We start from the raw sequence: 16,340 nt of genomic DNA on the forward strand, positions 1-16,340 counted from the left end.
AGATCTCAGGAGGGAGATGCCACACTCAACAACTTACATCTCAGGAGGGAGATGCCACACTTTCAACTGACCACATCTCAGGAGGGAGACTCCACATTCAATTACCAGATCTCAGAAGGGAGACACCACACTCAATGACCAGATCTCAGGAGGGAGACATCACACTTTCAACTGACCAGATCTCAGGAGGGAGATGCCACACTCAATGACCAGATCTCAGGAGGGAGACGCCACACTCAATGACCAGATCTCAGGAGGGAGACATCACACTTTCAACTGACCAGATCTCAGGAGGGAGATGCCACACTCAATGACCAGATCTCAGGAGGGAGACATCACACTTTCAACTGACCAGATCTCAGGAGGGAGATGCCACACTCAGTGACCAGATCTCAGGAGGGAGACACCACACTTTCAACCAACCACATCTCAGGAGGGAGACACCACACTCAACAACCACATCTCAGGAGAGAGACGCCACATTCAACCAACCAGATCTCAGGAGGGAGACACCACACTTTCCATCAACCAGATCTCAGGAGGGAGATGCCACACTTTCAATTGACCAGATCGCAGGAGGGAGATGCCACACTTTCAACTGACCAGATCTCAGGAGGGAGACGCCACACTCAATGACCAGATTTCAGGAAGGAGAAACCACATTCAACGACCAGATCTCAGGAGGGGAACACCACACTTTCAACCGACCAGATCTCAGGAGGGAGATGCCACACTCAACCAACCAGATCTCAGGAGGGAGATGCCACACTCAATGACCACATCTCAGGAGGGAGATGACACACTCAACTGACCATATCTCAGGAGGGAGATGCCACACTTTCCATCGACCAGATCTCAGGAGGAAGATGCCACACTTTCAACTGACCAGATCTCAGGAGGGAGATGCCACATTCAATGACCAGATCTCAGGAGGGAGACACCACACTTTCAACTGACCAGATCTAAAGAGGGAGATGCCACACTCAATGACCACATCTCAGGAGGGAGACAACACACTCAACCAACCACATCTCAGGAGGGAGATGTCACACTTTCAACCAACAAGATCTCAGGAGGAAGACGCCACACTTCCCACTGACCAGATCTCAGGAGGGAGAAGCCACATTCAATGACCAGATCTCAGGAGGAAGACACCATACTCAACGACCAGATCTCAGGAGGGAGATGCCACACTTTCAACTGACCAGATCTCAGGAGGGAGACACCAAACTCAATGACCAGATCTCAGGAGTGAGACACCACACTTTCAACCGACCAGATCTAAGGAGGGAGACGCCACACTTTCTTTTTTTTTTTTTTTTTTTTTTTTTTTGAGACGGAGTCTCACGCTGTTGCCCAGGCTGGAGTGCAGTGGCGCGATCTCGGCTCACTGCAAGCTCCGCCTCCCGGGTTCCCGCCATTCTCCTGCCTCAGCCTCCTGAGTAGCTGGGACTACAGGCGCCCGCCACCGCGCCCGGCTAATTTTTTGTATTTTTAGTAGAGACGGGGTTTCACTGTGGTCTCGATCTCCTGACCTTGTGATCCGCCCGCCTCGGCCTCCCAAAGTGCTGGGATTACAGGCTTGAGCCACCGCGCCCGGCCAACGCCACACTTTCAACCGACCAGATATCAGGAGGAAGACGCCACATTCAAACAACCACATGTCAGGAGGGAGACACCACACTCAACCAACCAGATCTCAGGAGGGAGAAGCCACAGCCAATGACCACATCTCAGGAGGGAGACGCCACACTTTGAACTAACCAGATCTTAGGAAGCAGACGCTACACTTTCAACTGACCAGATCTCAGGAGCGAGACACCACACTTTCCATCGACCAGATCTCAGGAGGGAGATGCCACACTTTCCATCAACCAGATCTCAGAAGGGAGATGCCACACTTTTAACTGAACAGGTTTCAGGAGAACTCACTAATTCAATCTTTTCACTTGTATATACTTGTTTCTTTTTCTTCTGAAGTCGATCTTGGAAGTTTGTGTCTTTCTAGAAATTTGTCCACTTCATCTAAGTTCTCTGATTTATTGACATACAAATGCTCATAGTATTCCTTTATAATCCTTTCTATGTCTATAAAGTTGGTAGTTATGCTCCCTCTTTCATTTCTGATTTTAGTAATTTGAGTCTTCTCTCTTTGTCAATATAGCTAAAGGTTTATCAGTTTTGCTGATATTTTCAAAGACCAAGTTTTGATTTTACTGATTTTCTCTATTGTTTTTCTGTTCTCTACTGCTATAACTTTAATTATTTCCTCCTTTTTATTTGCTTTAGGGTTAGTTTGCTCTTCGTTTTTCAATGTCTTAAGGTGGAAAGTCAGATTTTTTAACTTATTTCTTTTTCCCCAATATTTATATTCACAGATACAAATTTCCCTCTGAACATTGCTTAGCTGCAGCTTCTACATTTTGGTAGGTTTCACCTTCATTTTCATTATTCGCAAGATTTTTTCTCATTTTCCTTTTAATTTATTTTAAATTCATTGTTTATTTAGAAGTGTGTTAATTTCCAAAACTGTACAACATGAAACAGAAATGGCAAGAATGAAAATCCTTCCCTTGTTCCTAATCTTGGGGGAAGAATTCAGTCTTTCAACATTAGGTATGATGTTAGTTGTGAATTTTTCATAGATACCCATGATCAGGTTGAGGAAGTTTTGACTCAGTATTAAAATGAAATAGAAGACATCCAGAATGGAAATAAAGGGGTAAAATTATCTCTAGTCTCACATGAAAGATTCTTGTATGTAGGAAATCATAAGGAACCCACTAAAAAACTATTAAAACCTTATAGCAAGTTTGCAAGATATAAGATCAATATATGTATACAGTAAGTGCTCACTTAACATCAGCAATAGGTTATTGGAAGCTCAACTTTAAGATAAATGATGTACAGCAGGCTCTCAAATACCATTTCATTCAACATCATTTCATTACATCATTAATGAGAAATTTTGTTATATGTCATTTCACTTAGAGTCAGTTTCCAAGAACCTACTGACAACATTAAGTAAGGACTTATTATATTAATTGAGTTTTTAAACACTTACAACAAACAACCAAAAAATAAAATGTAAAAAAATTTCCTTTATAATAGCATGAAAAAGACTAAGAATACTTAGGAATAAATGTAACCAAGGAGGTATAAGCTATGTATACTAAAAACTACAAAATATCGTTGAAAAATTAAAGAAGACCTAAGATATCTTTCCATGAACATGGATTAGAAGATTTAATATTGTTGGCCGGGCATGGCAGTTCATGCCGGTAACCCCAGCACTTTGGGAGGCTGAGGCAGGTGGATCACTTGAGGTCAGGAGTTCGAGACAAGCCTGACCAACATGGTGAAATCCTATCTCTACTAAAAATACAAAAATTAGCCTGGCTGGGTGACACATGCCTGTAATCCCAACTATATGGGAGGCTGAGGCAGGAGAATTGCTTGAACCCAGGAAGCAGAGGTTGCAGTGAGCCGAGATTGCACCACTGCACTCCAGCCTGGGCAACAGAGCAAGACTTCTGCCTCAAAATCAACAACAACAACAACAAAAATGAAGATTTAATATTGTTAATGTGGCAACACTCTCTAAGTTGATCTAAAGATTGATCACACTCTGGCCGGGTGCTGTGGCTCATGCCTGAAATCTCAGCACTTTGGAAGGCCGAGGTGGGTGGATCACCTGAGGTCAGGAGTTCGAGACCAGCCTGGCCAACATGGTGAAACCCCATCTACTAAAACTAGCCGGGCATGGTGGTGTGCACCTGTAGTCCCAGCTAGTCAAGAGGCTAAGCAGGGAGAGTCGCTTGAACCCAGGAGGCGAAGGTTGCAGCAAGCTGAGATCGCGCCATTGCACTTCAGCCTGGATGACAGAGCAAGACTCCATTAAAAAAAAAAAAAAAATTGATCACACTCCCTATCTGAAACCCTGCTGGCTTTGTTGAAATTGACAAACTGACTATAAAATGTATATGGAAACTCAAGAGACCCGGAATACACAAAAACAGTCTTTAAAATAGAACAAAGTGGAAGGGCTCACACTTCAAAATTTCAAAACTTACTACAAAGCTATGAAAACAAAAACTGTGTGACATTGGCATAAGCTAGACATATAGATCAGTAAAATAGAATTGAAAGTACAACAATAAATCCATATAATTATGGCAAATTGATTTTTGACAATTGAAGGGTGCCAAGACCATTCAATGGGAGGAATAATCTTCTCAACAACTGGTGCTAGGACAACTGCATAGCCACATGCAAAAGAATGAAGTTGGACCCCTATCTCACACCATATACAAGAATTCATTTTAAATGGTCACAGACCCAGCTATAAAAGCTAAAATTGTAAACAGTAAAAACATGGACGTGAATCATCATCACCTTGGGTCTGGTGCTGTTATCTCAGATATGGCACCAAAAGTATAAGCAAGCAAAGAAAAATAGATAAATTGAATTTCAAAATTGAAAACCTTATGTGTCAAAGGACACTACCAAGACATTGAAAAGACAACTTACAGAATGGGAGAAAATATCTGCAAATTGCAATCTGATTGAGACTTGCATCTAGAATTTTTTTAACTCTTAAAATATAGATAACCCAATTAAAAATGGGAAAAGAACCTGAATAGAAGTTTCTCCAAATAAGACCTATGAATAGCCACTAAGAACCTGAAAAGATACTCAACATAATTAGTCATCAGGGAAATTCATACCGAAACCACATGAGCTACCACTTCACACCCACTAGCACAGATATAATAAAAAACAATAGGCAACAACAAGTTTTGATGAGGATGGAGAGAAATCAGACTCTGCTGATGGGAGGGTAAAATGGTGAAACCACTTTGGAAAAGAGGTTGGCAGCTCCCCAACATGTCAAACATAGAGATACCATTTGATCTAACAATTCCACTTCTAGGCACATACCCAAGAGAAATGAAAACATTTGTACACAGCAAATTGTGCATGAACATTCATAGAACCATTATTCATAATAACCAAAATCTGGAAACAACCCGAATTGCCATAAACTAATAAACAGACAAAATGTAGCTTAGCCACACAATGAAACATCATTTCATCATAAAAAAGAATGAAGCTGCCAGGCGCAGTGGCTCAAGCCTGTAATCCCAGCACTTTGGGAGGCCAAGACGGGTGGATCACGAGGTCAGGAGATCGAGACCATCCTGGCTAACATGGTGAAACCCTGTCTCTACTAAAAAATACAAAAAACTAGCCAGGTGAGGTGGTGGGTGCCTGTAGTTCCAGCTACTTGGGAGGCTGAGGCAGGAGAATGGCATAAACCTGGGAGGCTGAGCTTGCAGTGAGCTGAGATCTGGCCACTGCACTCCAGCCTGGGCGACAGAGTGAGACTCCATCTCAAAAAAAAAAAGAATGAAGCTCAGATACATGCTACAACATGAATGAACCTTGAAAATAATATGCTAAGTGAAAAAAGCAGTTACAAAATACTAAATATTATATGATTCCATTTATATGGAATGTTCAGGAATAGACAAGTGTATAGAGACAAAAGGTGGATCAGTGGTTGCTTTGGGCTAGAGAGGATGGAGAGTTGGATCGGTGATGGCTAATGGGTACAGGCTCCTTTATATTGATAAAAATGATCTAAAATTCATGGTAGTTATGGTTGCGACAGTCTGTGAATATACTAAAAACTATCAAATTTTATACTTTAAATGGATGAATTGTATGGTATATGAATTAATTCTCAAAAAAGCTGTTACCAAAAAACAAAATTCAGTGAATTTTTATTTCAGGTCACCCTCATTGTATACTGGACAAGTGCTAGACTGATGTTAGAAACAGTGCTGGTGCTCCTCGTCCTTGAGGGCCTGGGGTCCCACATCTGCCCAGGGCCCATGCACAGTGCCCAGGGGGAAACCCTCCAGAGGCACCTCAGTGCAGCTACAGACCTCACTCAGGATCATCAGCGAGTAATAAAATAATCATCTATAGGCAGTGTGACCTATGCAGGCCACAGGGACTCAGGGAGACTTTGAGGCTGGCAGAGGAAAGAAGCAGCAAGACCACATGGAATGCTGGGAGCCTTCCTAAAAGGCCTCTCCCATCCCAGAAGCTCCCAAAACTATCCTGGGTGGGCCGCAAAGCCCCAGGCTTTGGAGCAGGGTGCCTGTGCCCTACAAGCGGGCACCCAAGATGGCCGAATAGGAACAGCGCCAGCCTCCAGCTTCCAGTGTGAGCAACACAGAAGACAGGAGATTTCTGCATTTGCAACTCAGGTGCAGACTGACACCACACACCTCACACAGCTGGGTACACCTCTGAGATGAAGCTTCCAGAGCAAGAATCAGACAGCAACACTTGCTGTTAAGCAATATTCTATCTTCTGCAGCCTCCATGGTTGATACCCAGGCAACCAGGGTCTGGAGTGAACCTCAAGCAAACTCCAACAGACATGCAGCTGAGGGTCCTGACTATTAGAAGGAAAAATAACAAACAGAAAGGACACCCACACCAAAACCCCATCAGTACATCACCATCATCAAAGACCAAAGGCAGATAAAACCACAAAGATGGGAAAAAAGCAGTGCAGAAAAGCTGGAAATTCAAAAAATCAGAGCACATCTCCCCCTCCAAAGGAATGCAGCTCATCACTGGCAAAGGAACAAAGCTGGACAGAGAATGACTTTGACGAGTTGGGAGAAGAAGGCTTCAGTCGATCAAACTTCTCAGAGCTAGAGGAGGAACTACGTACCCAACACAAAGAAACTAAAAACCTTGAAAAAAGAATGGAAGAATGGATAACTAGAATAATCAATGCAGAAAAGTCCATAAATGAACTGATAGAGGTGAAAACCACAACACGAGAACTACGTGACAAATGCACAAGCTTCAGTAACCGACTCGATCAACTGGAAGAAAGAGTATCAGTGATTGAAGATCAAATGAATGAAATGAAGCAAGAAGAGAAGTTTAGAGAAAAAAGAGTAAAAAGAAGTGAACAAAGCCTCCAAGAAATATGGAATTATGTGAAAAGACCAAATCTATGTCTGATTGGTGTGCCTGAAAGTGACAGGGAGAATGGAACCAAGTTGGAAAACACTCTGCAGGATATTATCCAGGGGAACTTCCCCAACCTAGCAAGGCAGGCCAACATTCAAATTCAGGAAATACAGAGAATGCCACAAAGATACTCCTCGAGAAGAGCAACTCCAAGACACATAATTGTCAGATTCACCAAAGTTGAAATGAAGGAAAAAATGTTAAGGGCAGCCAGAGAGAAAGGTCGGGTTACCCACAAAGGGAAGCCCATCAGACTAACAGCAGATCTCTCGGCAGAAACTCTACAAGCCAGAAGAGAGTGGAGGCCAATATTCAACATTCTTAAAGGAAAGAATTTTCAACCCAGAATTTCATATCCAGCCAAACTAACTTTCACAAGTAAAGGAGAAATAAAATCCTTTACAGACAAACAAATGCTGAGAGATTTTGTCACCAGCAGGCCTGCCCTACAAGACATCCTGAAGGAAGCACTAAACATGGAAAGGAACAACTGGTACCAGCCATTGCAAAAACATGCCAAAATGTAAAGACCATCCATGCTAGGAAGAAACTGCATCAACTAGCGAGCAAAATAGCCAACTAATGTCATAATGACAGGATCAAGTTCACATATAACAATATTAACCTTAAATGTAAATGGACTAAATGGTCCAATTAAAAGACCTCCAGACTGGCAAATTGGATAAAGAGTCAAGACCCATCAGTTTGCTGTATTCAGGAGACCCATCTCACATGCAGAGACACATACTGGCTCAAAATAAAGGAATGGAGGAAGATCTACCAAGCAAATGGAAAACAAAAAAAGGCAGGGGTTGCAATCCTCATCTCTGATAAAACAGACTTTAAACCAACAAAGATCAAAAGAGACTAGGCCATTACATACTGGTAAAGGGAACAATTCAACAAGAAGAGCTAACTATCCTAAATATATATGCACCCAATACAGGAGCACCCAGATTCATAAAGCAAGTCCTTAGAGACTTACAAAGAGACTTAGACTCCCATACAATAATAATGGGAGACTTTAACACCCCACTGTCAACATTAGACAGATAAACGAGACAGAAAGTTAACAAGGATATCCAGGAACTGAACTCAACTCTGCACCAAGCAGATCTAATAGACATCTACAGAACTCTCCGCCCCAAATCAACAGAATATACATTCTTCTCAGCACCACATCACACTTATTCCAAAATTGACCACATGGTTGGAAGTAAGGCACTCCTCAGCAAATATAAAAGTACAGAAATTATAACAAACTGTCTCTTAGACCACAGTGCAATCAAACTAGAACTCAGGACTGAGAAACTCAATCAAAATCACTCAACTACATGGAAACTGAACAACCTGCTCCTGAATGACTACTGGGTACATAGCAAAATGAAGGCAGAAATAAAGATGTTCTTTGAAACCAATGAGAACAAAGATACAACATACCAGAATCTCTGGGACACATTAAAAGCAGTGTGCAGAGGGAAATTTATAGCACTAAATGCCCACAAGAGAAAGCATGAAAGATCTAAAATTGACACCCTAACATCACAATTAAAAGAACTAGAGCAGCTAGAGCAAACACATTCAAAAGCTAGCAGAAGGCAATAAATAACTAAGATCAGAGCAGAACTGAAGGAGATAGAGACACAAAAAAACTCTTCAAAAAATCAATGAATCCAGGAGCTGGTTTTTTGAAAAGATCAACAAAATTGACAGACTGCTAGCAAGACTAATAAAGAAGAAAAGAGAGAAGAATCAAATAGATGCAATAAAAAATGATAAAGGGGATATCACCACCGACCCCACAGAAATACAAACTACCATCAGAAAATACTATAAACACCTCTGTGCAAATAAACTAGAAAACCTAGAAGAAATGGATAAATTCCTGGACACATACACTCTCCCAAGACTAAACCAGGAAGAAGTTGAATCCCTGAATAGACCAATAGCAGGCTCTGAAATTGAGGCAATAATTAATAGCCTACCAACCAAAAAAAGTCCAGGACCAGACGGATTCAAAGCCAAATTCTACCAGAGGTACAAGGAGGAGCTGGTATCATTCCTTCTGAAACTATTCCAATCAGTAGAAAAAGAGGGAATCCTCCCTGACTCATTTTATGAGACCAACATCATCCTGATACCAAAGCCTGGCAGAAATACAACAAAAAAAGAGAATTTTAGACCAATATCCCTGATGAACATCGATGCAAAAATCCTCAATAAAATACTGGCAAACCGAATCCAGCAGCACATCAAAAAGCTTACCCACCATGATCAAGTGGGCTTCATCCCTGGGATGCAAGGCTGGTTCAACATATGCAAATCAATAAACGTAATCCAGCATATAAACAGAACCAAAGACAAAAACCACATGATTATCTCAATAGATGCAGAAAAGGCCTTTGAAAAAATTCAACAGCCCTTCAAGCTAAAAACTCTCAATAAATTCGGTATTGATGGAACGTATCTCAAAATAATAAGAGCTATTTATGACAAACCCACAGCCAATATCATACTGAATGGGCAAAAACTGGAAGCATTCCCTTTGAAAACTGGCACAAGACAGGGATACCCTGTCTCACCACTTCTGTTCAACATAGTGTTGGAAGTTCTGGCTAAGGCAATCAGGCAAGAGAAAGAAATAAAGCATATTCAGTTAGGAAAAGAAGAAGTCAAATTGTCCCTGTTTGCAGATGACATGATTATATATTTAGAAAACCCCATTATCTCAGCCCAACATCTCCTTAAACTGATAAGCAACTTCAGCAAAGTCTCAGGATACAAAATCAATGTGCAAAAATTACAATCATTCTTATACACCAGTAACAGACAAACAGAGCCAAATCATGAATGAACTCCCATTCACAATTGCTTCAAAGACAATAAAATACCTAGGAATCCAACTTACAAGGGATGTGAAGGACCTCTTCAAGGAGAACTACAAACCACGGCTCAGTGAAATAAAAGAGGACACAAACAAATGGAAGAACATACCATGCTCATGGATAGGAATAATCAATATCATGAAAATGGCCATACTGCCCAAGGTAATTTATAGATTCAATGCCATCCCCATTAAGCTACCAATGACTTCCTTCACAGAATTGGAAAAAATTGCTTTAAAGTTCATATGGAACCAAAAAAGACCCTGCATTGCCAAGACAATCCTAAGCCGAAAGAATAAAGCTGGAGGCATCATGCTACCTGACTTCAAACTATACTACAAGGCTACAGTAACCAAAACAGCATGGTACTGGTACCAAAACAGAGATATAGACCAATGGAACAGAACAGAGCCCTCAGAAATAATACCACACACCTACAGCCATCTGATCTCTGACAAACCTGACAAAAACAAGAAATGGGGAAAGGATTCCCTATTTAATAAATGGTGCTGGGAAAATTGGCTAGCCATAAGTAGAAAGCTGAAACTGGATCCTTTCCTTACTCCTTATACAAAAATTAATCCGAGATGGATTAGAGACTTAAATGTTAGACCTAAAACCATAAAAACCCTAGAAGAAAACCTAGGGAATACCATTCAGGACATAGGCATGGGCAAGGACTTCATGTCTAAAACACCAAAAGCAACGGCAACAAAAGCCAAAATTGACAAATGGGATCTAATTAAACTAAAGAGCTTCTGCACAGTGAAAGAAACTACCATCAGAGTGAACAGGCAACCTACAGAACGGGAGAAAAATTTTGCAATCTACTTATCTGACAAAGGGCTAATATCCAGAACCTACAAAGAACTCAAACAAATTTACAAGAAAAAAACAAACAACCCCATCAAAAAGTGGGCAAAGGATATGAACAGATACTTCTCAAAAGAAGGCATTTATACAGCCAACAGACACATGAAAAAATGCTCATCATCACTGGCCATCAGAGAAATGCAAATCAAAACCACAATGAGATACCATCTCACACCAGTTAGAATGGCAATCATTAAAAAGTCAGGAAACAACAGGTGCTGGAGAGGATGTGGAGAAATACGAATACTTTTACACTGTTGGTGGGACTGTAAACTAGTTCAACCATTGTGGAAAATAGCGTGGCAATTCCTCAAGGATCTAGAACTAGAAATACCATTTGACCCAGCCATCCCATTACTGGGTATATACCCAAAGTATTACAAATCATGCTGCTATAAAGACACATGCACATATATGTTTATTGTGGCACTATTCACAATAGCAAAGACTTGGAATCAACCCAAATGTCCATCAGTGACAGACTGGATTAAGAAAATGTGGCAAATATACACCATGGAGTACTATGCAGCCATAAAAAGGGATGAGTTCATGTCCTTTGTAGGGACATGGATGCAGCTGGAAACCATCATTCTCAGCAAGAACAGAAAAACAAATACTGCATGTTCTCACTCATAGGTGGGAACTGAACAATGAGATCACCTGGACACAGGAAGGGGAACATCACACACTGGGGCCTATTGTGGGGAGCGGGAGGGGGGAGGGATAGCATTAGGAGATATACCTAATATAAATGATGAGTTAATGGGTGCAGCACACCAACATGGCACATGTATACCTATGTAACAAATCCGCATGTTGTGCACATGTACCCTAGAACTTAAAGTATAATAATAAAAAAAATCATCATCATCATCTATGAACAACAGTAATGCCAGTAAGAAGAATAAAATAATAATCTATGAACAACAGTGATGACAGTAAGGAGAATAAAATAATATAAAATAATAATCTATGAACAACAGTGATGACAGTAAGGAGAATAAAATAATATAAAATAATAATCTATGAATAACAGTAATGACAGTAGGGAGAATAAAATAATATAAAATAATAATCTATGAACAACAGTGATGACAGTAAGGAAAATAAAATAATATAAAATAATAATCTATTAACAGTAATGACAGTAAGGAGAATAAAATAATAATCTATGAACAACAGTGATGTCAGTAAGGAGAATAAAATAATCATCTATGAACAACAGTGATGACAGTAAGGAGAATAAAATAATCATCTCTGAACAACGGTGATGACAGTAAGGAGAAGGAGGTGAGCCCACTCCTATGGAGCTCACAATGTGCAGAACGTTCTTCGAATCCCTTTAAACCCAACAGCAACCTTCATCCTACTAATAACCCCATTTATAGGTGTGCAAACTGAGGCAGAGGGAGGTCAGGAAAGATGTCCAAGGTCCCACCACTAACAGGCATGAAGGGAAGGCCCCAGAGCCCACTTCTTAAGGCAGGGCCCTTCCCCACTGAGGTGAGCAGCTGCTGTCATCCCACCCGCCCTTCTCCTTCGGGGCCAGGAGGGGCTGGGGGCCCTAGAGCCACAGCCAGAAAAAGGCTGAACTTTTTTTACTCAGTTGAATAAATAATCAGGCTTTATGCTTTCTTCTACCTGTGAGGTAAGAGGTGGGTCCACCCCAGCTGGGGTCCTGGGGCTGCCCGGGGTGGGGCTCTGGGTGTTAATTGTGTTCACGTGACTGAGCCAAGTTTCAGTCCTTGGGGACCGATATGTTCCCTGTAAAACATTTCCCATCTAACAGTCGCTATGTTAAAAATCCCTGGGATTCCATTTAGTCATGATCGCCAGAGAAACACGGAATTCAGAACTAGAGAATGAAATGAGATAAAAGTGGACGGTTGTGGCTGGAATTCTTTCTTGTACAAATCAAAATGCGGTAATAGTTTCAACACATTTGACACCATCATAAATCCAGACACATCCAGTAGGCTCACTCCATAGCTCCGGTAGGCGGGAATCAGTCACTCAGGCGCCTTCACGGACCTCTCCTGTATCCCCCGTCCTCCCCGGGTTTGAGGAGCTCGGGGTCCTGCCCTGGGACACATCTGTCTTGCCCTCGGACACTGGCTCTGCCCTTCGCCCAGCACTGCCAGGAGGCCAAAAAACAAGGCAGTGGCCACGGGCTCCCTTCCTGCTGGGCCCCTTTCTGGGCAGTGCTAGTTTTCTCCTCGGAGGCCAGTCGGCCTCCCACCACCCTGGCTGCAGTCCTCACTCCACACTTCAGGGGATGCCAGGGTAGTCTCCTTACACCCTGCCCCACCCTCCTGACAGGCCCTTCACCAAACTCTCTTCAACCCCTCTCTGGGCCTGCCACCTGCCTCCTGCTGGGACTCTTGTGTTTCTGGTCATGAGCTCAAAATAGTAATACATTTTAATTCATTTTTTTAAAAATACTGAAAATATTAACAGAAGTCACAGTAATGAATGTGTGCAATATAAAGTTGCAGCCCTGAACACAGGCTCTCGTCCAGTTTAGCACGATCAGCTATTCCTGCGTATTTTGCGACTATAATTAGTTTCTCGCTTTTGAGGAGGGGTGGCCACAAATCTGCACCACTCGCTGGCCTGTGGCCTGGCAGGGAGACCCAGCCTCCAGCTGCCCTCAGCCCAGGATCCCCTTCCTGGCCTCCTCAGCCGAGCCCCCTGCAAGGCACTCAGGCAGAAACTCACCCTCAGGCCGGACACCAGGATAAACTTCACACAGAGGAGACAGTGAAATGCTTCCAACTACGCAGACCCCAGAAACTGAGGGCAGTGACCTTGTGACTGTGGATTTCTACATGGTCTGTAATATCAATATTGACTTTCTCTTTGACCCAAATTACTTGAATGAATGTTTTTAAGTATCAAGACTGTTCATTGTAGAAGTCATCCTTGTGTTGTCAATTCTAACTGTGTGGACTTGCAGTCAAAGGGCATAAGTAGATTGGGTCTACTTTTGAAACCTGGCTGAGACTTTCCTGTGACCCAGTGCACATCCATCAACAAACGCCGGGGCCCACGCTGACCGGTCTGTGTGAGCTGCACGTGTCATCTCAGTCTTTTTCAGTTAAACATGAGAATTGAAGCATGATCAGGTTTTTCAAATATCCTATGGATATTTAAAAAGAATGTTAACCCTTGGAGAGGCAAGGATATTGTCTTAGTCCGCGGAGACCCCACACCTTGTAGGGAAGGTGAGAGGGGGCAGGTCGTGTGTGTCCTCGGGGCCTGCTGCGCTCTCTGGCCTGCCTCGTACCATCCTCCTGCCTCTGTGGGCACCCAGCTCCTTCCGGCTCCAGGCTCTGCATGTCTGGTCCCACCTCATCGATAAAGCCTTGGTCTAAAGGTCACAAGAGGACTGAGACAGGGCCCAACTGAAAGTGGTCGCCGGGGCTCTCTCCTCATCTCCCCACTGTAAATCTCCGTACAGCATGTACTATTTGCATCATTGTCTGTCCCTTTTCTGGTGTGTTCATTAATTGTCTTCGACCTCCGTGAGGAGCTCCCTGAGCCCTGCCTTTCCCACCTTGTTTACAGACTGTCAGGGAGCTGGCACTGAGCCGTGCTCAGTGGGCTGTTAAGGCAGCAAACGACCAAACAGACAAGCTCTGCCCATTGTTTCAACCTGGGGGCTGGTGCCATCAGGAACGGGGTACAGAGGGGCTCTGGGTGCTTAGTGTGGCCTGGCTCCCATGCCCACATCCGGGCCTGGCTGAGGCCACCCTGCAGGACTTGATTGAACACTCGCTTCCTGTGTTCCTGTTGTGGGGAGGACCCCTCAGTACCAGGGCCACAGCTGGGAAAGGACCACCCCAGAGGACCTCATGAGAACACTCAAAACTCAAACAACCCAAGAAAGCCTGAGCAAACATTGTGAACAGACACTTCAACAGATGGCAAGTAAGCACGTGAGAAGGTGTTCAGCATCGTTAGTCCTTAGGTAAATGCAAATTAAAACCACGAGGACACAGCACCGTATATCTGCTAGAATGTCAAACATTATCAACCGAGTGTTGGAACCTTGTGGAGGAAGCAGAACACTCAGAGATTACCAGGGGATCTGACATGATGCAGCCACTCCAGAAAGGGTGGAATGTTAAACTTGCACCTACCGCACAGTCGTTCCATTCCTAGGCAGCCGAGAGAAATGAAAGCACATGTCCCTGTAATGACTCGTACATTAATATTTGTGGCAGATTTTTTTGCAATGGCCCGATACTTTAAGCAATGCAAACGTCCATCAACAAGTGAACAGGTGAACAGCACAATGGAGCGCTATTTACCAAGAGGAAGAAATGAACTATGGTTTCTCACCACATAGATGAATCGCAAGTAATTGTGCTGAGCGAAAAAAGCTAGACTCTCATCCCCCAAAACAGAGTATGTGCTATATAATCCATTTACACAAAATTCAAATAGTACGAACAGGGCACAGGAAGGGACAGGGCAGACATTCAAACATAGATGAAAAACGTTGGGGGTGATGGATGCGTCCATTCTCATAGACGCTGAGATCCTTTCAGGGGTGTATGCACATGTCAAAACTTATTGCAATATATTCTTTAAATATGTGAAGTTTATTGTATGCTAATTATACCCCAATAAACCTATTAAAACAAAATCACAACATATCAAAACTCTTGGAATGCAGCTAAAGCCATGCTAAAGGGAAAGTTATAACCTAAAATATATGCATTAAAAAAGAAAAAATGCTGAACATAAACAATCTGAATGTCCATATAAAAAAGCTAGAATAAGCAGAAGTAAATCACAAAGATGAGACCAGAAAGAAATGAATTAGAAGGCAGATGTTCACTAAGAAAAATCAAGACAACCAAAGGCACAAGCTCCACATGCCTTGAAAAGACTAATGAGATGAATAAGCCACCAGCAGCACCGGTCAAGAACAGCAGAGCGCCCAGAGTCCCAGCTGTGCGGGGGGCTGTGAGGGAGGATCGCTAGAGCCCAGGAGTTTGAGTCTGGTCTGGGCAACACGGTGAGACCCTGGTCTCAAAAAAACAAGGGGGTGGGGGGAGAGAAGAGACAAATTGCCACTATCAGGATTGAAAAATGCATATGACTACAGATTTTGTAGACATTAAGGCTAGTAGAAAGACACTACTAACAAATTTATACTGACAAACTTGAAAATTTAGATTAAATGTACCAATTCATTTTAAAAAGAACTGAACAAAGCAGATCTAATAGGAAATACAGAATCTGAATACTTCAATTATTTATTTTAAAAAATTAAATCTGGGAAAAAAAAAACCTTCCTAAAAAGGAAACTCCAAGCCTAGATAGAGAGCTTTACTGGTGAATTCTTCCAAATGTTTAAGAAGAAATAAAACCAATGCTACATAAATAAACTCTTGCAAATTTTTTTTATTATACTTTAAGTTCTGGGATACATGTGCAGAATGTGCAGGTTTGTTACACAGGTCTAGAGGTGCCATGGTGGTTTGCTGCACCCATCAACCCATTAAGTAT

The 16,340-nt window shown here is 42.4% G+C and overlaps 1 protein-coding gene across 1 annotated transcript in view; it reads right to left on the reverse strand.

The window, feature by feature from the left end:
* Nucleotides 1–16,318, reverse strand: part of LOC139356146 (uncharacterized) — a 43,684-nt gene extending 27,366 nt beyond the window's left edge. The window contains exon 1 of the transcript XR_011607553.1: nt 12,462–16,318. The gene's annotated coding sequence lies outside the window, so the exon portion shown is untranslated. The remainder of the gene's footprint in view (nt 1–12,461) is intronic.
* Nucleotides 16,319–16,340: the final 22 nt, after the last annotated feature.

This window comes from Macaca nemestrina, chromosome 9, assembly GCF_043159975.1.
Source record: "Macaca nemestrina isolate mMacNem1 chromosome 9, mMacNem.hap1, whole genome shotgun sequence".
Lineage (NCBI taxonomy): Eukaryota > Metazoa > Chordata > Mammalia > Primates > Cercopithecidae > Macaca > Macaca nemestrina.